Genomic DNA, 26,610 nt, shown 5'->3' with positions numbered 1-26,610 from the left:
TGTAACTCTAGGCCAGATACAAGTTTAGTTTTTTTTTTCCCATTATTATGCCGTGAAAAGCATAACTGAGATCCAGTAATATGTATACATTAACCAGCTGTTTTACGATTTGATTGGACAGTTTTCATCCTCCATTTCTGTTAGGGTTGCCAGCATATTTATAGTTGTTATTACTTCTTTTTTTTTTTTTTAAATTTGTTCTATACTTTTTTTTTTCATATATTTAATTCATGCCACATTACTGTCTTGAAACTTCTCAAAATAGTTTTTACTCTCCTGACAACCATTATAATACTGCCACATCTCCAGAGCTGGCTGAAGTCTTAACTGTAAAGAACTTGTTTGAAAAAAAGTGATTATGTTTGCATGTTTGTTTGTGGATAAGCTGTCCAAAACTCTGGGAAGACATTCATTATTTTGAAGTATTTACAGACATTTATTATTTTGAAATATTTACAAAACAGATCAGCTCAATATATTTCTGCCCACAGACTGCTTGAATTCCTTAAGATTTAACCAAAGTAAGAGATCTTTGCTGAAGTACAACTTCGTAAAACATGTGAAGAAACTTAGGGGCTGGCTCTGATTGCTGAATTTGGACATTTGACAGAGACCAGTTTCAGCATCTCTTAAGGGTATTAGTAAAAACCTGCAAAACAAATGCCTCCCACGTTGCATCAGAATGGCAAGGAGATAAATTGGATAGTAGTGGCTGACCTGTATTAACTGCTTCATTAACCAAAACCAGTCATTAAACTGTGAAAACTTTGGATTGCCCTACATAAGTGTGCATGTTGGCATTGAAAGCAGCTTCAAGGCTAGTGGATATTTACTAGACAGTAGTTAAAAGACTGAATGTTGAAGCCATTTGAAAGGATCTATTTGATAAATCTACCATACTCCTGGATTTAGGCTTTTTTACTTAAGATCCACACACACACGCACATGTATATATTCCTTACTCTATATATTTTACATTGCAGCTTTATTGAGGATTTATTGTCTCTTCTATTTGCCTTGGTTTCTGTCCTAGTTTCAGTTAGGACAGAGTTAATTTTCCTCCTAGTAGCTGGTAGGATGCTATGTTTTGGATTAGGATGAGAAGAGCGCTGATAACATGCTGATGTTTTAATTGTTGCAGAGCAGTGCTTTACACCAGGCCAAGGACCTTTCAGCTTCTCGCTCTGTCCTGCCAACGAGCAGGCTGGGGGTGCAGCAGGAGCTGGGAGGGGACAGAGCCAGGGCAGCTGACCCAAACTGGCCAAAGGGGTATTCCATACCATCTGACGTCATGCTAAACAATATATAGGGGTGGCTGGCCGGGGTGGGGGGCCGGCTGCTCGGGGATGGGCTGGGCATCGGTCAGCGGGTGGTGAGCAATTGCATTGTGCATCATTTGTTTCGTACACATTATTATTACTGTTACTGTTACTGTTACTATTACTATTACTATTATTACTATTTTATTTTCCTGTGTTAATAAACTGTCTTTATCTCAACTCACCGGCTTCACTTTCCCGTTTCTATCCCCCATCCCAGAGAGGGAGGGGGGAGAGTGAGCGAATGGCTGTGTGGTGTTTAGCTGCTGGCCGGGTTAAACCACAACAGTTTCTCACTGGTATCAGAAAACACTCTTATTGCTCTGTCTCTGTGTCTATGTTCCCTAAATAGTAACTGAGAGGTTTTTACTCTTAAAGAAACAGACAAGAGAAGTCTTGCATGCACTTTATTAAATAATACTCTAACTAAAATAGCTAATAAACTAACACAACAGGATTAGCAGTCACAAGACTGTCTCTGTACATGCATATTTAAATTTTACAAAGTTCATGAAGCAAATCTAAATTAAATCCTGTCTTGGAAAGGACATGGGTTGACCTCTACTGTATTTGCAAGTTAGATTTTTTTTCCACATGAAATCTTGATCTATGTGAGGGTGGGAGGAGAAAAAGAGGTTTTGTATAGCAAGAGAGGCTCTACGTGGGATTAATGTTGAATTACAATGTTTTAGAGAGCTCAGCTATATAAACCCTAATTGCGTTCACCATATAACCTTTTTTGAACATTTCCAGATGCTGCTTGGAAATGGTTAGCACAGGCTGAACATGATATGGGTAAGTAGTACAGGTTTAGCTTATCAGTACGTGTGGTAACTCCTAGCCATATCGCCTTTGACAAACCAGGTCCTCCCTGTGCCTTTCAAGCATATACACAAGTGAAAGGGGTTGAGAAAAACATCCTGCACCAATACCTCCATTCAGTACCCATGAAAGTGGACAGAAATCTGGGGCTTCATTCTGGCATCATCTGAACCTGTACCCAAGCCCAGCAGATGTTTCTCCTGGGTTGGTGCCTGGCACAGAGCATGCAGTATTTCCCAGTCACCTGCCTGGACAGCTGAGAAAACCTAAGCAGAAGGGTTCTGTTCGAACACAACGGGGTGCATTTACCCTCTCTCTCCCTGCTCCCCTCATAGTCTTTGAGAAGGATGAATGGCATGCAGAACAGACTGAATGTGCTGACTGAAACCTGAGAGACTTATAGGAAACCTTGCCTCTGTTATTAATGCTAGTGTCAAGAAATCAATAAGGATTGCATGTTTCTCCTGATAATATCCTGGACTACATTCCTCACTGGCAGTTTTCTGTGTTAATACAATTGGTCCTTACTTGGGTATCATGCCAGCAAAAGATAGCAAAACCCTCCAGCGCTACAAAGGAACATTATTAACATATGTGGTACACTGTGCCATAGGCTATGTAGGGGTTCAAAAAGCAGTGATCATCTAAACGTGGCGACTTGCCAGCTCCTACTTACATACATCGACATGCCCCCAGAAAGGAATCCAAGACTTTTTTTAAGGGATGGGTGAGCAGCCAACAAATCGGAGGAAGACAAAGCCTGTCTTTCTCATTTTCTTCCCACGTGCACTTGCTACTTTAGATCTAAAAGGAAAAAGAAATAACAAGATGTTTGTCCACTGGTTTTACGAAATTAATACGAGGAAATTCCCAGTCAATGTAATTGCTATAACAAGAAATTTCAGAATAGGATTACATGTTGACACTGGCTCTTGAGCTGAGCAGTTTGTGATACTATTGCTCACCACCAAAACGTTTGACATAGCTGGCTAGCCTATTAACTCACCCTTGGAGGAAAGTGTCTTATAGTTCCCACCCTGCTTGTCAAGAGGCATTTGCAAGTCTTACAATGCATTTAATGAATTCTCTAGTGCTTGCACATTCAATTTACATCCTTTCTTTTTAATCTTTAGTGATTTTAGCAGCAATGTCCTGGGAACTATTTTGGTACAAAACATCTAATAAGGAAAAAAGCAGGGTGACATTTAATTAACAAAATTAATTAGTACTAAATAGTGAAAGAGCATTCTCTAGCCATTTATGAGACAACAGCTGAGAATGGAGGAATGCTGAGGATGACAGCTGGAAATTGTGCTCAATTAAAAAGTAAAACATATTCTGAAAATATGAGAAAAGAATTTCTACACTAAAATTTTTCATAATCTTAAGTTTTTGTGATCCTAATAACACAGTGATGACTTTCAGCTTTCCTTGAGGTGCCACCCTGACAATTTTCCTCTGGAGATATGATAGCCTATATAGAGAATTTAAGATTGCTAATAATACCCTTGCTTTTCTTTTGTAGATACTTCAGAAAGTATTTGCAGGGCCTCCCCTAAGGATTTTTGGAATAGAGTTTGATATTCCAATCATGTAAATGAATATGAAGTTTAATGAAAGTTAGAGCTGAAAAGAATCAGTTACATCCACCATTCTTACTAACCAAATAGCTGTTCTCAAATGGTATTAAAAAAAAAAAAAAAGCAAGTGTGCTTTATGGTAGAGATTTTTATTTTTATTACTATTATTTTTAACTCACTCCTGTTTACTGCTCTTAACTCTCTACAACATAAAATCAGGGAATAAATCCCCCAGTTTAATCTGAGCCTATTTTATTTTTTATTTCTTCTAACTCTGACGTTTAGTTTTAAACAAGTTAAAGCCAACATATTGTAAATTAACACAAAACTGCAGTCAAACTTTCCACTGTCCCCAGGATTGGGGCACAACATTTGGGATTCAGAGACAGTTCTTTCGATTTGTCTTCAGATCTCCAGAGTTGTTTGGAGTTGTAGGAAGCAGTGATAAACAATCCTACCATATATACTGAGCTCCTCTAAGACAAAGGCTACAAAGGAGTAGATGTAGTTTCTACTCATGCCAAATTGTTTGTTCATATATTCTGGAAACTAGGCAGTGCTGGTTACCCAATTGACCTTGAGAATTCAGATTGTCTTATTGCTTTCAGGATGGACTCTTATTTTCTCTGTAAGTTTTTTTCCTTACAGGAAGAAATGTCCTGCCTGGCTGTATCTATATCACTCTGCAAGTGGAGTCTGCAGAGCTATCCTCCACAGCTGCAGTCAGCCTCTACATAGGTTTGTTCCTAAAGACTGACATACTCCTAATATGAGCTACTACGTGGCTCTGTAACTTACACCTCAGCTTTTGTCATCTTGTTTTGCCCGTTTCTGCTCACTAAGTCCACGGCAACTCTGAGCTTTTACTTGAAACACGCTTGGATCCAAAATTGGTGTGCAAGTTTTCTTTCTCCAGCTCTGACTTTTTTCTTTAATTGAGATGGATTTTTTTCTTTTAATAATCTAATTATTATCCAGTTTTCTGAAGGTCTATTCTAGAAAAGGTATTGGTCCTCTTAAAAATGTTGATTCAAGCAGAAAGAAAAATTGAAGCCTAAGTGAATATCAAACAAATATTCTCTATATTCTCTCTGTAGAAGACAGACAGACAACTGTCCAAAGGAAAATCCAGTGCCTTAGTGGTATGCAAAAGTATTTACACCAGGACTAGTGAATTTATAAAACATGAAAAAACCACTGCGAGCTTGAGAGTTGTGTATTTTAGATAGCCACATGAAATATATATGCACTATTCCCAAGTGTGATCTCTAGCATGTTGATGACATGTTCCTTCCACAAGACAAATATAGAGTGAGTTATGAAGTACTCAAGTAAATTGGGAGTAAAATACAATCGGAAAAATATATAGTTTATGATCCAGCTGCCATGGAAAAATTATTGTCTAGAGTAGAAGAAAGGTAACTTGAAGACTCTGAGCCAAACAGTTTAAATCACATCATGCTTGTTCTCTTAAAATTGAATCCAGTGATATTTTTTTTTTTTTGAGGCAGAAGATAGAAGTATCTTCAGTACTTATATTTATTTGATGACTAAAACGTTGCACTTGACCTTGAATGCGTTTATGAACCTGCAAAACTGCGGATTTTGAGTTCCATTAGCTACACAGAAATTAAGAATATTCTTACTGTTTGCAGGGTAGGCTCTACATCTACATTTATATACTTATGTAGAAGACGTTCCTATAACTTTCATTATCTTCAGCAGGGGTACTCCAAATTTTGAAAAACTAGGCCCATCTGAAATCATTTTAAAGGTCAGTGAAATAATATTGTAAAGCTAGATATGCTTTATATTATTTTTACAATTCTGAGTGCTCAAATCCTTGAAGTGGGCATTAAGCCAAAATCTAATGATTACTAAAATCAGTGAGGGACTTTCCCCGTCCCCATGACTGGGGCACAAAATTTGTGATTCAGAGACACTTCTTTTGATTTGTCTACAGATTTACAACCTATTTTAATGTCAAGAGTACCCTATTTGTATTGCTTCACAGACACTCTCACTTTCTGAAATATGCAGTGTTCTAATACTAAGGAACAATGCAAAAGGATTTTTCTAACATAAAGAAAGTGATGTTAGCAGATACATTATTACTTTTCTCTTATGAACATTTTTTCTAAAACTAGAAGTGAACTTCTCTCAGTAAATGCCCATTTATTATTAAATGTATACTGGAAGATTCATTAATGAATATTGGAGAAATATTAATAATGTATTTTCCATACCTCTTTTATCCTGAAAGAAATGTTTTATAATCAGTTAAGTGAGTCACTATATATTCTCTCAAGTGTTATCAAACTAATTTAAGATTTACTGTATTTTCAAAGACACTACACTACAGTTGGGGAGAGGGGGATGGACGAGACCCACAACACAAAATCAAAGAAACACCCTTAGTAATGTTTCACAAAACCAAATATTGTGACATTGAGATGATTGTTTTGACATGATCATTAAAAAAAAATCATTTGTTAAATTACAGACATGTTTAGGACTGATGAGTGAATTATGAAGCAGTGTGTGGACCTGTTCTTAACTGTGAGGATTCCTAGGAATGATGTTACTTCTGAATGATGGATACGCGGGGGTTAAATTTATAAATAGTGGCCAATTTTCCACATAATAAATTAATCTCAAAAAAAAAAAAAATGTCTCATCCCAGATTAAGATCAAAAATCTAAGCTCCTAAAAATCTTAATGAAAATGTATTTTGATTGAGAAAGAATGAAATTTGAAGTTCCCGAAATCATATAAGCAGCCTGCAGTCTTTGCCTGCCAGATGGCAAACCCCTGTCCTGGCAGCTGTTGATTAAAAGTGCTGTATAATTCAGCTTGGTTTCCCTGCTGCCCACCAGAGACTTGAGACAGAAGAATGTCACTATGTTTCTGTTAATCTGACCAGAAGAGTCTGGTCAGGTTTTCTTTCTACAGCTCACTGATAGCCAGCAAGGAAACTACGAAAAATCATTTATCAGCTTTCATCTCCTAAGGTTTCTTGTGCTGCTAGTTGTCTAAGCAGATGTAAGGAAGCCAAGGAGCTGAAGGAAGCCCTCGATTATCAGTGGCCTGGCTACTGGGCCCAAGAGGAACCTGAAAGTCCTCAGACACCCACCTCTGCAGCCTATTTGCCAGCTTAGCAGGCTGTTGAAAGCTTTGGAAGGCAATCTGAGAGATTTTTGTGAAAATCCTATGCATAGCCCTCCTGAACATTTTGAAACCACACCCAGTCTCTGCAATGGTCTCACTTTCACAACTTGGAAAATGCCTGACCAGAGCTAGAACATACAGAATATGCTCTGTAACAAGACCAGGTGATTCCAACAGTGACTTCCAAAAATACAGTGTATAAAATGTCCTGTTTACAAGCTTACAATAATATTTAAATCAGTTATTTAGAAATTGATAACATTTCAGTACTGTATGTCAGTTAAATGCTAACTGAAGTCTACTTTTTTCCAAACTTACAGTTTAAAAATGGAGCAATGACTTTGATCATTGTGCAACCAATTCAATCACATCTATTTCCCACAGTAAATTGTTCAAAATGAATGAAATAACGCAAGCTCTAGTGTTTGTTTTGTTTTTAACAAAGGAAACGGATAATTTTGTGGGATACCATCCGTCACCATGAGATTCTGACGTGTATTTAGTTTGTCACTTAATGGTAGTAATGAATTGCTGTCCATTGCTGGAAAGAAAACTGCTATGGGACTTACATCTTAACATGCCTTTTCTTCCTTTCCGCAAAAACCAAAGAGCTCCAAAGTCTGACTCCAGCTGATTGCTTTTTTAATGAATCTTAAGTCAGCCATCTCTAATTCAGAGTTTTCAGAGCTGAAAGTATTAACCTGATTCTTCTGAATTACCAATCAGTAAGTAACTGAATACTCATTTAGAAACTGTGTCTCTCGGCACCCATCAAAGGGTTCAAAATCCCTTTGATGGTGTCATCTCTGTAGCCCACACCTTATCAGACAGGTTCTCAGTGGGCAGAAAGTCTGCCACCAAAAAGTATTAGCCCACTGCTACTTTCTTAACCAGTTAATTACATTGGCTTAAGGCTACCTCTGGGTTCTTTTGTCAAAGCTAAATTTAGTCAAATTTGGGATGTGAATATATTTTACTTTTGTTCTGTTTATCTGACTAACTCTGACTGCTCCCTTAGAGACTTATCTGAGAAGCTTTCCATCCTTCTCTTTGCCTTTGATCAAAGGCTGTCAGAATTTGCTTCATTTACATTTCAGACCCACTGATTAAAACCATGTCCTTTGGGTTATGAAGTATTGTTGGATGACAGAACTAAGACAAACTGTTCTAACTTCCACATTCCATTGTATCACCTCAAGATTTTGATCACTCTGCTATTATGCCTTTCCTGTATCTGCGTGCCTGCCTGGGGAAGGAGCTTTCTTGTGGCAGAAGTACCCATAATCTCTGGTTTTTAGGACAACAAATGACTCTTGGTTCTAGGGATATCATTACTGGTAAAAGTATTCTTAGTGTAAAGATAACCTGCTGACTGCTGGGAGCATAATTCTTTTCCAAATGTTATTCTGCACGTATGGTAAGACCTTTTCTAGAAACCTATGAACAGCACATAACACCTGTGGCACTGTTCATTTAGAAGGGATCAGCTCTGATAGGTACAAAGCCACTCAGACTGAATAAAATCAGTAGAGAGAATACTACTTAGGTTCATCCTGCAGCATGTTCTCTGTTTCATGTTGTTAGTAATGAGCAAGTTTTGTGGCATAACATTTCATCAGCTAAATTTGTGTCCCTGATAACCTCTTACAGTTCCAGGCTTTCACCAGAATTTCCTTTCTTTCCTCAAGAAGGGTTCAGTTAAGCTCCTGTTAAACTCATGCTGCCACAGGCTGCTACCAGAATAAATTCCAGAAGCTTGACTTGGCTTTCTTCATTCCCACCCTCCTCGTTCTGGAGCAAGTGTTTTCCGCTAAGAGCCTTGTGCTTTTGCTGGCTTTGACAACTAATATCTTGGTACGATAAGCACAAAGAAGAGAAAAACACAGATCAATTGGACAGGCAAGTGTTTGACTAGCACTTAATGGAATTGCTAAACAAACAAACAAAAAAGAGATTTTGCTGCCAATACCTCCAGTGCAATGCACTGTAACTTTGCTTTTAAGACTTCCTATTTCAGAGGTCACTTAGGCACTTGATTCCTTTGCTTTCCTTCTGCCTCTGCATCAAGTTTAAGGTTATTGTAGGCAGGAAAATTACCTGTTTATTTTTTTTGCCTATCATGAAAATCTGCTCCAGGATAAGAATTTACTAGGAGGAAAGAGGAATGAGACTCAAATCTCTCCAACATTATTATTGCTATTATCATTATGTATTTTCCAAATTTATATATACATATATATATTATTTTTTTTTGTGAATTAAACCAAGGTTTTCTTTTCTCTCTTCAAGAATTTCCTACCTTTCTGCCAGTAGTCATTCTTGATAGTCATGAAATTTTTAAATTGGTTTACTTTAGGTATGCAGAGTGAACACTGAAACTGTTTCTTTCATTAAGAAAATAACCTTAATAATGTTTTCACTCACATGTCATGGGACAGGGTGACTGCCAGATATCTGTTGCTTTTTCAAGACTTTTAAATGCTTTCACCTGCTAACCAATGTTTATAGAAGTCACTAGGGTTCTCCAAGTGTAGATTGCAGGTGCAGATACAAGGAACTGAATATGAGTTTTGAGTTTTTCTTGCTACTTACATAAAACATAAAATGTTTTTACTACTTTGCGTTATTAATTATTTATTTACTGGAAGAGGTGCCAACTTGGGAGCCATGAAAAGATTAACTTCTTTCATTCCTTTTTACTTGGAATTTGTGTCTTTATACATTAGATGCAGACAAAATAAGTTTGTAAACAGATACATAATACTTATAGTAAATATGCATAAACCATTACACGGCAATATTTTCACAATGGTTTAAGAATTTACATGGAGAGAACAATGATATATATTTAGACTATACTGCGCTGCTGAAGTGTATCTGTAAAACGATATGCACAATTAGATACCTAACTAGTTTCACCATTAGCCTGACCTTGTACTTAAAAGAACAGTTTGTTTGTTAGCAATTAATGCAAATGAGGAATGTAAAGAATTATATATTTTTTACACTGCAGGCTCTAAACAGGTTAGTTTGCCTTAAATTTACTAAGCAGTAAAAAAATGCACAATTCTGGAATGCAAACTAGCCACATAGCACTAACAATATATATGTATACACTTCAGAATATTATGGTGAAAATCACCATTCAGTTTTTAAAGATGAAGAAAGGTTCTCTCTCAACTTCAGAGGGAAAGGCTGCTCTTCTCTTTAGAGGTTAATGTACATATCTTAAGGGTTCACAAAAAGCTATTAGTTCTTTAATTTTAGGGGACTTTTCATAACTTTAGCTCTTTCCATTGCACCCTAATACTCTGAGTATTTCACTCTAATATGCTGAGATGTTTATATTATTCTGGGAACTATAAGAAATGGGAAAAAGGGGTGTCCACAAAAAGAAAAGTACGTGTGTATGAAAACTGCTGATACCACTTCATTCTTTCTTCACAGGGAACTGTGTGAAAAAATAACCAAGAATAAGACATAACTGCAGTTCACAAAATGGAAGAAACCTTGTTTAATTGAAACTATGAGCAGTTTAAACAGTAATACATGGTGTCATAGACCTTTATGAGACTACAACCCAAATGCATGCAAGGTACAGAGGGTCCTGTCAGAGATGATCCCAATTTAGTGAGAAAGCCTTGCTGCATGCTTTCTCTTTAGAATGGGTCAGCAGGTTATGTGGATAAATGATTGCACATTATTTTAATCTTAATTCAGTAGAAAAATGACCAACAGAGTATGTTCACAGTGTAAAACAGTACACAAGTTGACTACAAAACAGAGGTGAAAAGATATATTCACTAATTTATAGATCAGACCATTACATGAATGAAATAAATATTTACACAGTATAAACTTGCATTCTGCCTTAGCATATACAAATATAAAGTGAAAGGACATTGCTACTGGAACACAGACAGCTAATTTTATTCAGCACAGTCTCTCAGTTTCATTGACCAATGAAAATTAAACTGATGCTTAATAGTCAGCAATGGACAGTGCAGTTAACGTGAAAATTATGTTTCTCACTTTTGATTCAATTTTTATTTTTCTTGCTTCTGAATTGAAAAGAAACTTAGTTCAAATGACATTCTTGGGAAAAAAGTGCTCTCAGATTGAGCAATTGAGAAGGGTGTGGGTCCCATATGACTGACTAAGGAAAAGGCTTTTTTGCCTAGTTCCTCCCACCATGAGAACAAATTCTTATTGCTGCTAAATGTCACAGGTTTGGTTTGCTTTGCAATAGCTGCTTTAAACAGGTGATGTGTGCCAGTTCAAGAAGAAGCAAGTGAACCAAAAATACCTGGGCAGTGCAGACCTTCAAGAATATGAGTAATAAACTCCAGTCACGCAGGTTTTGCCAGACAGACAGGGTTTTTTTGAGCTTAAAGATATTTTCCCAATCTTTTTTTTTTTTTTTTTTCTTCCTGTATTTCAGAAAATTATCCACTTCTCTTTTTAAAGCTGTAATTTCTTTTAGGTTGTTAAACTGTGCTTGAGTATCAGTACAACTCAAGCAGATATTAGAATATTCTGAAGAGCTTCCATGATTGTCAAGTGCCCATTTAATAATTTTCTTCTAGTAAGCCATACCCTACTACATACAGCAGACAGAATTCAAGGAAAGAACAACATTCCTGCTGTACTACAGCTCTAGGGTCTATTCCCTCCTTTTGAATAGGATTGGTGTGGATATTTTATACCCTTGTGCATCCTGGATGAGCAGACCATGCTCCTTTTGGGTGAAGGTGATACTGTTTGTCACTGATACGTGGCATGGCAAGGACAGGAACTGTTTGCTTTCCTTGACTTAGACTAGTCATTTTGTGTTGACTAAAGCTGGCACAATTAAAAAGGGGTTCTTTTTTTCTGGCATTATCTCCTTGGCAATAGCTGAACAAATCCTTTTCTTCATCAAACTAAAATGTAGAGCAGTGCTCCTACATGTGCAATTCAGGATGGAAAAATACTAGTTCTCAGTAGTAATTAACATGTAGCAGACTAGTAAGATTAAGTCTTGCGAACAATGAGATAGACTTGGAGATTCTCTAATAACCCAGAGAGTCTGTTGAAGGAATTTGTCTCCCTAACTGTAAGAGGCTTCTACCCATGCCTACAATGGTGCACATCTCAGAATCTACATAGGAAAACAAAGCTGTGGTTTGCAAACCTGTCATTGTTTCATATGTTGCCGGAATTAAATAACTGACTTCTTATGGGATTTTCTTAATTTGCTATAAACTCCTTCCTGCAAAGAAGTGCACAACATTATTTTTAAAGGCAACTTCAGAAAACTATTATTAATAGCAACATTAGGAAAAGTAGGCCATCTTTTATTCTGCAAAAAGAGAGACTGTAGAACATGTACCTCAAGTGCAAATATGCTTAGTTATGATTTAACTCCTGGTAATATTTTCTTCAATATGATTTGTTCGAGAACAAACATCCCACTTATAATTGAGCTGTAATGATGAGGGATAATGTTTCCACATAACTATATGCTCTGATGTAAAAATGAGTTTTCAAAAATAACATGCTAACTGAAAGCAGGTAACAATAAAAATGAAGAGCAAACAAAAATAATCCACCCAATGTAAATAGAAGAAGCAGAAAGAATCACATTTACCTGTGATAATGGTATCCTGACATAATCAGGATATTTGAAAAATGTTCTCCATTAATTCAGTCAGTTATGGAACTTTCTTGAATTTTCTTTGTTGGGTTTGCAATGCACCCTATTAGACTGGATGCTTGGCTTTTCCTTCCCACAAAAAGGAATCTAGAATATTCTCACAGCTCTCAGTAAAGGTTGCTCCAAGAGTAGCAGTTGTTTGTTTATAGTGACTTTGTGAGGATAGACTGAATTGAAATCAAAGGAAATTTGGAGAGAATTGTTCTCTCTTGAATGGAAAAATGAAGACAAAGGAGCACAAGTCACACGTATAGGACGTTACTCTGGCAAAGATAGTAATAAATTGTCTTCCATACCCATTGGGGAATACGGTGGAAGTGATGTGCATAAAATGCAGCAATGGAGGTTTACATTAGAGAAACCTATCACTGACAGCATAAAGAAGGAATTAAGGTGACTAAGTGGAGGGATCTATATTTTCAAGAGTTGGTTAGACTAGCATCAGACAAAAACTGTTCAGCTATAACAGCTCCTCTCCTGGGGCAAAGAAATGGACTAGAAGACAACATGGTCCTTCTCAGCCTTATTTTTTTAAAGCCTTCCTTCAGTGAAAATATTTTTAATGTTAACATTTCTAAGGTTCAATGTATTAGAAAAATATGAAATAAAATACTACAATTTGGGGGAATATCTTTCAAAGCAATCAGTTAGGTAACCCTGAAAAAGAACCTGAATCAAGGTTTTGCTAAAGGTTTTTGGTGTGGATGAACCCTCATTTTTCACACAAATAGTTTTGCTCAGCTAGATCTGAAACTAAGTTAACTGCTCATTAATTCTTTCCTAGGCAGTTTCTAAAATCTGTATCCTAAGTTTCCTTGGTAACAGCAGACAGCATAATGTTCCATGACACCTATCCACTAAACAACACAAAAGCATGAATCCCAAACCTCTGTGTCCATCTGGGAGTATATGGGGAGACTGGTGACAGACTTAGTCCCCCACCTGTAACATGATCCTGCACCAAGCACACATCAAATGCTGCTGATGTGGATGGTCACTGCATCCTGTGGCATACTGGATGTGCAGATAACAGGTATAGTTTCATGCAACATTTACCATTGCTTTTTCTCCCTGCACAGATCCTGCTACAAGCTTGCAGGAAGCTGTGAGAGTTGCAACTCCAGGCAAACACAGCTGCAACATATGAAATCAACAATTTGCCACAAATGGCAAAGCTTTTGCTGCCCTGCAACCACATAAACCAGCCAATATCAGTCAGAAAAAAAAAAAAAAGAGAGAGAGAGAGACTCTCATTTTTTATTTTTACACTTGATAATTTCATCGTTGTTATTTTTGATTAGGGATCAGCCCAAAGATTTCCGTCACTCTAGCTGCATTGTGCTAAATGCTGTGCAATAGATACCTGAGAAAGGAGGGAGCCTAATTCTGCTAACTTCAAGATCCTAGATCTGGTTCCCTATTTACTTCAGTTGCTCACAATATGAATTAACTTACTTGTTACTGGACGAAACTATTGTAACAGGTGTTTGTGACCCGATAGTAAAGACAGCAGCTGGAAGAAGACGGAAACCTCTGTGCTGAAAGTGAAGGAGGTCAGGGTCTATTGCACCTAGAATTTGAGAAAAAATATGTTGAACCAGTGAACCACTACAGTGGAAGATGGCTTTGAAGAGATGGGCAAGGGCAATGTCCTCATAAAGTTCAGGGAAGAACATACAGGGTGACTGACCACAGCTAGTACAAAGGAATACTCCTAACACTCAGGGAGCCAGAGGGCAGTGTTTATTATTTATTATTTCTCAGCTACATCAGCTGAGAAAATCAACTGGCTGTGTAACTGTTTGTCCCTGAATTAATGAAAGGAATACAAACATGTCTTCCTGAGTTAGTCAGACCAGTATGGGAAAATATACATGGCTCAGCCCAGCATAGAAGTATGAAAATCAAACAGAAACAAAACAAAACAAAACAAAAAACTTTGAGGAAAGCACCAGAATCAAGTTGGTTTTAACTCACGTACTCCTTCCTGCCAATTGGGGATGTGCAGCATCTTGTTGGTGACAATATTTTAGAGACTTGTAATGAAATTTACATTTGTATTGTGATTCAGCTGTATATTGCAGTTGCTACACTGCTTTGTGTAATTTATACTTTTGCTGTGCTTTCGATTCATTGCTCTACCACTCTGCTAAATCAAAATAGTGGGTAAATTCAAGTCACTTCAAGTAAGTAAGTTTGTGTTATACATTAAACCCTCCACCTGAGGAATATCTGAAAGAATGTGGTCAGAGGGCATTGGGCTGAGGATAACAAAGATGATTTTACCATGACAGCATGGCAATCTGAAAATGGAATATGTACACACAGCTTAGTATTCCCACCCAACTTTTGGAGCTGTGGTTGTATTCATTCTCAGATATCAGCTCCTCTACCATACAGTAAAAAAGGTCATGTTAAATGTTGTGTAAAAGTAGAGGTTTTGGCAGTTTTGCTACAGCACTGTCAATTCTCAGTTAAACCTGCTTCCCCGAGATTCTCTTTTAATAAAGCAGAACATCCTGGGATGTGAAGAGTGGTGTCTCCTTGGTTTGATTCTTTCTACCCTGCTGATTTGAACAGCAATATGCATGTCACTAACACTGAAGCATTATGCTTGGCAATGAAGGTAAGAAAGATTAAAAGGAATCTTCCTGATCTCCAATTACATGTATTTAAATATATACTTGACACAGTGTATTAACAGGTAAAAACCTGGAATTGTCAACAGCTGAAAAACTGATCACCAGAAAAACGCATTCACAGTTTATTTTCTTCATTTTCTGTGGACAAAATCAGACTTCAAAGAGCAAATATGAACTGATGCTGGATTTTAGCTTTTTTCTCAGATTCTTTTCTCAGATATGGCTTCATTTATATTCAAGTTTGCACAATGAATAGCAATTTTTACTCATTACTGTCTCAGTTGCCATGGCCCATATTATTCTTTAACTTTAAAATTATGTTACCTTCCTTTCAATGCCATTCCTAACCATGGAGACAGAATATGTCAAACTGATTTATATCTGGACACTTACCTCAAGAGCAAGTTATTTTCCCAAGCATGTATGCTAGTATAACATGTAATCTCTTAAAATGTGGAAATGAAAATGAAAAGAATTTTGAGATTTTTCTAGAGTGTAAGTAAGAGAAGCTTTGTGCATACCCACACATCCTAAATACACGATCCTTCTCTGATTTCCTCGAAGATTATAGGGTACTGAAGAAATTAAAAAGCCAATTATTTTTTGAGCATATGCTGATAATATTTCAGAAAATTTCATCAGTTATGCAAACTAATAATTCATTCAAACTCTGTTACATGAAGACAAACATTACTCAAATTACAGAAGTAATTCTGTACCAAAAGCGTGTTTACTCACTGTGCTTAATTGACATGAGATATGTGGAGAGGAATTATTGATCAGAAATCAGAACAACAATCTTAAGAGGGAAAAACTGAGAAGGACTGTAGAGAGAGCATGTTCTCTGAAATGGGAAAGTAGAAACAGAGGCAAGGAAAGAAAGCAACCTTTTCTTGAAAAATGCCTTTATCATCATATATGCAGGGATGCTAGAGTTGAAGACTAGGAAAGATCATTGTGCTCATGAAAAAACAGGGAAGAAAAACATGGTCAGCAGGAGAGGGTTATCGGTTCCAACAAGATACCAAACCTTGCTCTCTCTACCTCACCAAGAGCAAGGCAACTCTTTATTCACACAGGTCATCACCTTTGCCCTTGCTTTGTCTTCAAACTTTATCAGTGGCTAACCAGAGAATGACAGAAACTTGAGATGCCACAGGATATTCATCGTTTATTGGACTAGTCTCATCAAGCTCAGAGAGACAAGGCCTGGGAGGAGGTTTAGCACAAACAGCCACCCTTGGGGAAAGAGACACTTCTGGGTGCTATCAGCTTCATTACTAACTTCGAATTTTGTTTTGTTGCAAATGTCTTTAAGTTGTGAATCTTATTAAGAATTCCTATTAAAAAGGGGTTTGAAATGATGGTGAGTAGGCAAGAAACCCAAGGGAACTGATGGTGGCTGTACAGATCTGACAGGTCAAACAGGGTCTGCACTAATGTTTGCAGGTGTGGAAAAGAGGCACTCCTACTTAAACTATTATGGCGGCCTTTTGGATGACTTCAATATTAAAGAGCTTGTACTGCAGGTGGCAGTAGACAACTGCATGGATACTCTGAAAGTGGCAGGCGTGCAGTTTTCAGAAGCAGCAACATCCTTGACATTGAATTCTTCTGAAATTGTTCAAAATGAAGGCATAGGAGGAAAGACCAGAAAGCTCAGGAAGCTATCAAAAACATCTAAAACATTTTTTTTTTCTTATAATGTAGAATCAAAAGGTGGGCACATGACAAGTCTCTGACCAGGTATTATTTTGCTTCAACAGCAAAAAGGTACTATCGTGGTTAGACCTTAAGTAAACCTTGACCTCCCATAGTGTCAAGATCTTTGTGGTTACAGATACATTGGCTAATGTCTGGACTTGGTTTTGACTAACATTCAAATCAGCAGGTAGATAGTTCAATAGGTAGATAAAGCACAGCCTGAATTCTGTGATCAGTTTAGAGAGCAGCTTACGTTTTCCCTTACTTACTGGTGGCAAGAATACAATGACTGGATGAACTTGATGGACAAAAGAAACCAGGGAGCACGCTTCTGTAACCATGAGAATTGAGACTCACAGGGATACAGAAGGATCATAAAGCAATGATCAGATCCACCATTACTTTGATTTGAAATACTTATGAAAGTGCTTGAAAGGGAACCGTTGAGCCAGCCAGAAAGGACGGGACTGCATGGGGAGCAGTAAACACAAGACAGCAACGTTCTCCATAGAAGGGAATGACTATGCTTTCCCAGTGGAGCACGCCAAAGTGTTTCAGGAGGGATATAATTGTTGTGCCCAACATGGAATGATAGCATTTGTTAAGGAACCATAAAAAATAAATTGGAAAGAAATTATGCAAGAGACTTTTGGGAGTTTGTGGCACTATAAGCAAGCCAGCTGTTTCTGTACGGTGTCCAACAGACAAAAAATAGTAAATAATAAATGAGTTTTAAGATTTTAATTGATAGACCTCATCCTTAGGAAGAAGACTATTTCCTAGACTGATATTTCTTTGCTACTTTCTATCCTTGACCCTCTGCAGAGAGAATGACTAAGGAAGAACTTATATTGGATAAGTTAATGGAATTATGGAGAATATACAAGTTAATAATTATGTCAGGGGTGATCTGTAATTTCATCTATGTAATATTTTCTCTGTTTAATATTTGTATGAAATAGGTCGGTATATGATTCAATTATTTCACACTTACAAAACTGCTACTTAGAGCTCAAACTACATGTTAGTGTCTCTCACGCGTATCTTTGTATTGAGAAATCATACAAGTGGACATACAACAGGGAGACTGGTAACACATGCATGATTTTTGATGAAAGTGAATGTGTTAAGTTTGATGCTTTTCTACATGTACGCCATAGTAGCTGTGTTTTCTAGTGTTAAATTTTATTTCTGGCTATGCTGTGATGGTAACCACATGACAACACATCTTTTCATACCATCGGTTTCCTATCCACTAATCAATTTTCCTCAGCACTTCCTAGAACCCCAAAGCCCAAATTCAGGTGGATCCTTCCTGCCCTCCAGCTGGTAGCGCCACCATTATTACTTATATTAAAGTACGCTGAGTAGACAGAGGTTCTGACCTACTATTTTTCACTTTTGTAATTCACATTTGCTATCTCATTGAATTACTCCAGCCAATTAAATTGCAATGCACTTCACCATTGAATTTCCACCATATTTCACCCATGTTTTCCCCAGTGAAGAAAACTTTCAATAAAAATATTTCTTTAAATTAAGGTTACTTAATTGTCATCTTACTTCAGGCACAGATAAATATTATCTATCTGATGTAAGCATCATTTTTTATTAAGACCATTTAAAAAAATCATAAAAATCTCTTTTGTACTATACTCTCTCAATTTGTGTACACTAAAAGGGCACCTAGAGTTTTGTACTCAGAAAGTGACTACAGGCATAATAGTTAATGACTGATATTCCTACTTATTACAGATATACCAGATGACTATTACCCTTCCTCTCACTCTGTTATTAATGGCCTTATTAGGAATGCAAATCAATGTCCACTATGTAAAATGGAAAACACAAAAATCAATGTGTGTCCTGTTGTGTATAGTTTAGACTCAGATTTTTTTTTCAAAGTGTCACAGGTTCAAACCAAACCTTGAATACTAAATTAACTTTAGATGTTTAGTTTACTTAAAATTTATGGTTCTCCTGTAGATTTTTATATTGACTTTTAATGTATCATTTTAAAAATAGAGACCAGAAAAAAGAGTAGTTTTGTAAAATAGACTCATAAACACTAATTAAAAACATAAAGTAAAAAGTCCAAAAATAAAGCCCAAGCAGATCAAGGGTTAGGTTGGAAAAACACATTATGAAGTTGTTTTTTAATTTATTAGTTTAGTCAAATAATTCTTACAGAGTCCATGTCCAAAATTCTAAAGCTGCTTTGTTTTCTCCCCATTTATACACCAGGATCAGAGTCACTGTTGTGTCTAGTGACATACTTTCAGTCACTGAATAGCTATGCTTTTATTTCTCATTTACAGTCCCTTAGACTTTTGCAGCTGCAAGTGATACAATGTATGCCCTTTTCATTTTCTTTGAAATATTTTTTATCACTAGAAGTCACCTGGGATTAGAACCCCTTTTTAAGTGGTCCATAAACAAAGAGGAAATGATGTTGAAATTTAATATTTCAGACCTTCAGCTGAACTATTGGTCAAGTTAGAGCTCATCTCCTCCTCCAGAATACCAGTTTATCATTTTAGTCATCAAAATGCAGCCTATTCCAAATCTTGTTCTGCTGGTTCCATTTACTTGACCAGCAAAATACAGAAGAATCATTTAAAACAATCAGTGATTTGCATCTTTACCAAGTAAAATATTTTAATTTCAAGTTCTGCATAACTTCTTGTTGGATTATTTTCCTTTTTATGTTCTGTGATGTTTGGTTATGGCTGAAAGAAGTGCCAAAATACCACACATTTTCTTATGAAGTCCAGTGAAAATACTAGGAAGTTATAAGCTATATATATATAGCTTAGACAAATAGTTTAGACTTAATAGTAATAGACTTAGACTTATAGTTTAGACAAAGCATTCCAGCATTGCATTTATCGAGTACCAGAAGAACTGAGGTTCTCGCATGACAGAGTTGAACCCCCATAAAATGGATCAAAACAGAACTAACTAATTAGTTACTGCTCATCTTCTAAAGGTGACTGAGAATGTCACTTTCATAGAGATACCTCTCTAAGGATCGTTTCTGGATTGCAATAGAAACATGCATTTCATTTTCTTAGCTGTCTTTAAGAGAATTTTCTTTGAATCAAACTGTATAGTATAACCCTCTTTTCTTTTTCTCAAGTAAATGTCCGTGGATTTTTGTATATCCACAAAAGCTTTGCTGAAGACCAACTGCTAAACAAACTATACATAAATCTATAAATACTTATAAATATGTATGTGCGTAAATATGTATAAATATGTATGTGCGTATTTTGCACTTAAATATTATAGAGAGCTCTTAAGGCTAAATAATACCTAATTCATGAGTTAAACATGTTGCAACTGGAGCAGAAGTTGATGTGGAAGAATGCCACTGATCCTTTTATCTCATTTTCCTACTGCTTACGTAGGTGGAGTGAAAGAGAGAAATCAGGAAGAGACCAGAAGAGAAAAAGGGAAGAATTATGAAGTCTCTGAGATTTATCCAACAATCATTTATGAAAGTGAAATCAGTGAGGAATTCTATGCCAGAGCTATGGAATATATCCTACATATCCAGTGTATGGACTTTATCCATAGCAGTATCAACTAATAACATAGAAAACATGGGGTTTTAACTATGGATTTCTGAATACAAACATCATACTCTCTTTTGCACTTAAATTAATAAAATTGTCAGTATTACCAGTCAAAAGAGCTAACTCAGTGGTAGATCTTGGTGGATATTTTATGAAGATCTGAATAAAGAATCAATCACCAAATCTAGCAGGAATGAAATTTTATAACTGCTCTTTACTGAATAGTTAAACAAAAGTAAACCTAATATTTAAACAAGACAAGGACAGAACGATAGCAGTCTTCACATGAATATGGGAGCTGTTTTTCTCACACTTGAGAATTGACAGCAGCTGTTCCTCTGGATCATTTTTTGGAGATGACAGCTGAGTTGCATCTTCCTCCTTTTCCCATTCTTCCCTTCATGTACCATTTTTCATTTCCCTTTTACTTACTTCTCTGATAGCTGAGTTCATATCGATGTAATCACTACTTCACATATTAGTTTTTCAGTTGTGGAAAAACTGTTGTACATTACTGTTTATTTTGCTTGAATAGTCTGTGTTTAGTACTCTCATTGTCAAGAGAAATATATGAAGACATACAGATTAATTTCTAATGCTGTTGTGATTAGAGAAAATTCCACTGGGAGCTATGCTGTATTTAGGAACCGACCAGATTTTCAAAGGCTTTTCATTAGCACAGTTCCATTCGCTTCAGTAGAGTCATTCCAACCTCACTACCAGAAGAGGAAAACTATGCCACTTCTCTACAATTTCAGTTCTCAAAAATTAGCATTCAGGCTATATGTATAAGCTGTATAAACGTACTGCAACACAACCCTTTTATTTCATGGACTGTAAAGCATACAAAATTTAGGCATCCACAAGCTATGAAGCAAAGACTCATAAAAATGCCATGAAATACGTAATTATCCACTAGGATGAGTCTTCAAACTATGCCTGCAAGGAACTGAACTGGGGTATTTAGTTGAAAAGCCAAAGTCTTCACAGATCACATTGATAGCAGACAAATGGAGAGATACATGAAATTCAAAAAGAGCAGAGCTTTCTGAATTTAATAAAGTAACCAAACACGCTCAAATAATTCCATGCAACTGCCTAAGAGAAAAGTAGCTATCTTGAAACTTTCCACTGAGTGCCAATGATTCCATAAACAATGTATTTAATTAAGGAAAATTACCCCTCCCAAACATCCGATAATGGATACTTGTCACTTCTAGCACTCTGTAATTTCTTCCCTAATGCCAACCAAAAATATTACTTGAAAGATGAAAATGGATTGCACAATGAACTGTAAGATGATTTTCCTTTGTGTTGGAAAGTAGATTCATTATCATATTATCTTCCAAGAGTAGAAGATACTCACTAAACCTGAATCTTTGCATACCACCAAGACATCTGGTTTTAGTACTTTTTATTACTATTCAGTTACAGATTGGACAAAACCAGTGAAGTGCTACTTTAATGATTTCAACTTCCCAAACAATTTCTGTCTCTCTTCTCCTCCACTCACTTACATGTTCTTACTCTGTCCTGTCAACTGAATAGATCTCAAAGACACGATTGTCTTCTTTTTCTACTTTGTATAGGTCTGTCTGTCAGAATCTATCTTCACATTATTACCTATTTCTAACTTCCTCTTAAAAACAAGGACTAGACAAACTTCTCTGGCATTGCATTAGTCTGTTAACATTTCTCTTTACATCTCACACCAAGGAAATCTTTGGTTCAACTGGAAGCAGTGTATTAATGTTTCATAGAACTTTTTACATAAAGTTTTCATGATCCCTTCATAGTTTCAGAGCTGTTCCTGCAGGATCACCTAATTAGAGACACATAAATTACAATTGATAAAAGCTCTATAATACATGATTGCATCTGACTGATAGAAACCAAAAGACTTTTCAGCTTTTAACAAATGATGAGATTTCTATAACTGTGTAGCAGGTATTGGGTACCCCATTTTCTTTTATTATAGTAATGAGTAACACAGAATACCTGTATAAAGCACAAAGTTCAGAGTTACTTTTGAGTGTAACATAGAGAAAAGTACCGTAGGAAATACCAGTTAACTAGACAGGATTAACTTTACTTCTTCACTGACTCATATGAGTTGTACCATCAGAAAATCTAATACTATGAAATTAACAGCCCAAAGAATATACAGTCCAGTATAAAGTGCTTTTTTTTTTTTAAATGTATTTATTTAGGCAATACTTATGCCTTATAAATAAATACAGGATTCTTTGTCTGTCCAGGTCCTTGTACAGCTTGGTCTCTAACGCATAACATTCTCTAGGTGTAAAAAATAATGAGATTGTTCTTCTTACAGATATTCTCACCTGCATATTGTACCAGTCTTACACGAATGCAGAAATTACGTACTAAAGAAATTGTTTAATGCAGCCAAGTGCCAGCCTTATTGCCTTACCTCCACATTTTAATCTTATTACCGGTAAGCACGGCTAGCTGTTAAAGAAATATAATTTTGATAGTACAGAAGATAATAAGGAGAAATAAAGAGACGATCTAAAATCCACTGAAACCAGAAAACATCAATTTACAGTTCTAATTAATCTAAACCAGATAAAAAGAGGAACTCAAAAGCATAGCCAATACTGCATATAACTCATACTACCAATGCCTGACATTGAATGTGATTCAATCAGACAGGTTAAACCGGTACAGGACTCGTTTCTGGGGAACGTACACACATAAACACATACATGCATAGGCACAGCCAATCTTAGCCTAAGTGCCCTCTCTTCAAAAGAAAGTGCATGCATCTCCTGGATTAAAGGCAATCACAGATGCAAAATAAGATAACCCAGCACATCATGTCACTCCAATTCCTGTCCAATGGAGCATAATCTGATTTGCAGTATTTTAAACTACATCCTGATTGGATTACTAATGAAGGCTGGCAATTCTGAGGAGTTTACCAATTGCTGACAGTTTCTGTGAAGCAGCTGGGCAACTACTTTTAAATTGAGAAAGACTGTAAAATATATTTACAGCTAAATGCCTTTCTACAAAGATGGGCCAGATGGTCCCATAGAAATTGGAAAATGAAGGAAGCATTAATGAATCATCCAAGAAACCAGAAATCTTTCAGTGGGTGGTTCAGTCCATTAAAAAGAAAAATCACCCCAAACCCAACACCACCCAACTCTTCATAAAGTGCTGTTTTGCTTACTGTAATTTAAATGCACTTATAGGCATATTGTATTTCTAAATAATCACAGTGGTGCATAGTTTTATAATACATGAAGTTTGCTTTTGTCATGTTAATAGCGTATTCCATTACTAGATGAGATACAAAGCTGATTTTTTTTTTTTTTTAAAAGTCTGAACAAGAACCTTTTAGCATATGTACAGGAATACTTAGTGACAGGGAAGTCTACAAGGAAGAGACATTCTCAAATGGACAAATGCTTCTAGGAAGAGTTCTGGATGTGGTGGAAACTCTTTGATGGTACCTAACGCTTTTGAGTTGCCACTGAGATGAGAGCAAAACAAGCCTCAAAGTCACCCTGAATGGAGTGTGTGGGAGAGATGTCTCTCATGATCACCCAGTCTGTACCAACTTAGCAACGCACGTCTGCTTTCTTCAAGGATTTTATCTTCCAGGACAGTTTTCAAGAACTAACCCTTCTAATGGTAAAGTGAAATCTCTGCTATTTGAGTATTGCACAACACATTGAAGTTTGTTATTAACTTCTCCATTCTTAATATTTTTCCAACATTTTCTTATTTTCCTTCTCTTCAGGGAAAAGCGTAATTCTGTCAATTTATTAAACTGTCAATTACATACCTTGAAAAAAGCAGTATTACTGTTGTATTGAGTACAACTTGTGCAACTTTGAGAACAAGCTAATGAAATGAGCAATTAGCCTTGATGTTACTGAAGCATTTGATGTCTTCTTAAGCATTAACAATAACTATCTTAGAATATGTAGTAAAAAAATCAAACAAACAATTCCTATACTTGAGATTACAGGATTAAAGAGAGCATTTCTAAAGGTATAAATGGAGACCACAATTATTTAAATGATGTGATTTCTCATGCCTGCTTGGGGTACAGAGTTTGAACTTGAACTATTGAAAGCAGGTTGATCTATTGTTTTATGTACAAGGTAAAAGGATGTTGCAGTTTATTTGTTCAGTTTTTCCATTTGTGGCTTTTTATCATATGTCAAATGAGCTTCTGATCTGAATCTAGCCTTCAGGTCATTGTCAGCACTACTCTTTCCTGATACATCTGTAAGGCAACTTCTGACAAAATTAACCATACCTGTGAAAGAAGGGCTGCTAAGTCCCACTTAGCTCTGATTAGAAGAGCTCTGCCATTTCGTGATAGAACTGCCATTGCTGCTGGTTTGGAAAATGCATGGTTTGTTGCTTTGTTCTAGCTCTTATGACCCATCTACAACTAAAATAGTTCATTGTTGACTTGAAATAACCACAAACTCACTGTTTGGCTATGTTCCTTCCACTAGCATCTGTTAGCTGCCAAATGGAAATATTATTTTTTTAAATGTGTGCTAGATCAACCAGTTAATTGTAGGAGCAGAATGAGCTGAATACCATATTAGCTTTGCTATTTTTATTCCATTTATAGATCTGTGTTTTGGAATATGTACTGCATATTTTTTATAGAAGACACTTCTTTCACTCTTTTTATGGTATTTATGTTTTGTTACATAATTTTAAATTTTCTTTCACAGTCCACTGTGTCCTTATACTTTTACCTGCATTATGCCTTCAGTATAATGCTATTATTTAATAAATAGACTTTTTTCTTCAATAGTGCTGAAGAAAGTGATATTAATCAGTTGATATTGTAATAGCTGAAGAAAAGGAAAAAAGCTAAGTTTCTTTAGGAACTTGCTTGATGAGAAACTTTGTTTTCAGACTGCTGAAGTGAAAAATGGAACCTCACTAATGATGGAAAGATTTTTTTAGGATTGACAGGAACCACATGATGGATACCCCAGAAGATGGAGATTGCAAAAGTTCTTTATCGATAAGGCGAGCTTAATCTGTAGTCAATATTCTGCTTGCATCGATTCCATTTGTATTACAGAAAACCAATGTTCACACTCCATATTTTGAACATATTTCTGAATTGACTTAGCCTTGGAATATTTTCAACATTATTTTTATTATATTCAATTTCTTTCTCCTAGTTGTTTATGTTTTTCTTTCTCTCGAGTTGCCAGCCATCATCTCGAGAGTCTAGATTTGCTACTTGAAATATGCAGCATATGAAATGTGAAAACGACATGTCATATTGCATCCTAATTAGAAATGGTGAGTACTGAAGAAAAACAACCTATGCACAATCATTTATTTGAATTTTGAAATTAACTTAGACCGATTGTACCCTTTGTGCTCCCTTTCCATTAATATTACAGAAAATGAATTCACTAGCAGGCATATTTGCATAAACAGCTAAGTTTAAGTGAACATTGCAGAGACTTACACCAAGCAAAATTAAAACTTAAGATGACAGTCTGATTTTTTTTTCCCCCCTGATCATGGGTCCAGAGCATCATGGTACAGCCTCTCGGCCTGCAGGTGATACCCAAGCTCCAACAAGCCAGATCTCACCAGAGGTTAGACTAGGCAGGGATGGGGCAGCAAAATTTATTTCAGTATCTTAGGGGCTCTAATTCCTTTGCTTCAGGGAATCTCAGACACCTTTACACTCATATTTTAACTTGTTTGTGTGGGGGGGGTTATCACTCACCATTTAAATGAGCGTAATGTTTATGAGAGTCACACAAAGGAGTCCAGCATTTCCAACATTCTTTTACATGACAGTGGGGCATGGGGACTGCTTGGCAACTCCATCTCAGAAGGTTAAAGATATTTATGCAACTTTTATTGAATCAGGAGAACAAAGAACTCCACAGGACCTGCGGTTTCTCTCTACTGATGAGAAAAGGGATTGCTCTGAAGAAGGTCTGGCTTTTAACGCTGGGGCCAACAGCAGCCTAAAGCCTTCCAGCTCACCTGGGAGGATGCCTGTGAGCCAGCATGCCATGAGAAGATGAACTCTGCATGGGTTAACGTTGCCCTGGGTTAGCATTGCTTTTC

At 36.5% G+C, this 26,610-nt stretch overlaps 2 long non-coding RNA genes across 2 annotated transcripts in view; one reads left to right on the top strand and one right to left on the bottom strand.

The window, feature by feature from the left end:
- Nucleotides 1-374: 374 nt before the first annotated feature.
- LOC106039994 (uncharacterized) lies at nucleotides 375-26,610 on the top strand. The gene is made up of 4 exons (XR_010832181.1): nucleotides 375-1,372; nucleotides 2,073-2,114; nucleotides 25,724-25,821; nucleotides 26,407-26,610. It is a non-coding gene; the product is annotated as an uncharacterized lncRNA (long non-coding RNA).
- LOC125182125 (uncharacterized) overlaps nucleotides 2,199-26,610 on the bottom strand; it is a 47,280-nt gene continuing 22,868 nt past the window's right edge. The window contains exon 3 of the long non-coding RNA XR_007161144.2: nucleotides 2,199-2,945. This is a non-coding gene — a long non-coding RNA (uncharacterized lncRNA). The remainder of the gene's footprint in view (nucleotides 2,946-26,610) is intronic.

Source organism: Anser cygnoides, chromosome 6, assembly GCF_040182565.1.
Source record: "Anser cygnoides isolate HZ-2024a breed goose chromosome 6, Taihu_goose_T2T_genome, whole genome shotgun sequence".
Lineage (NCBI taxonomy): Eukaryota > Metazoa > Chordata > Aves > Anseriformes > Anatidae > Anser > Anser cygnoides.
Note: the sequence above shows the minus strand (reverse complement) of the source record. Positions and strands in the feature narration are given on the sequence as shown.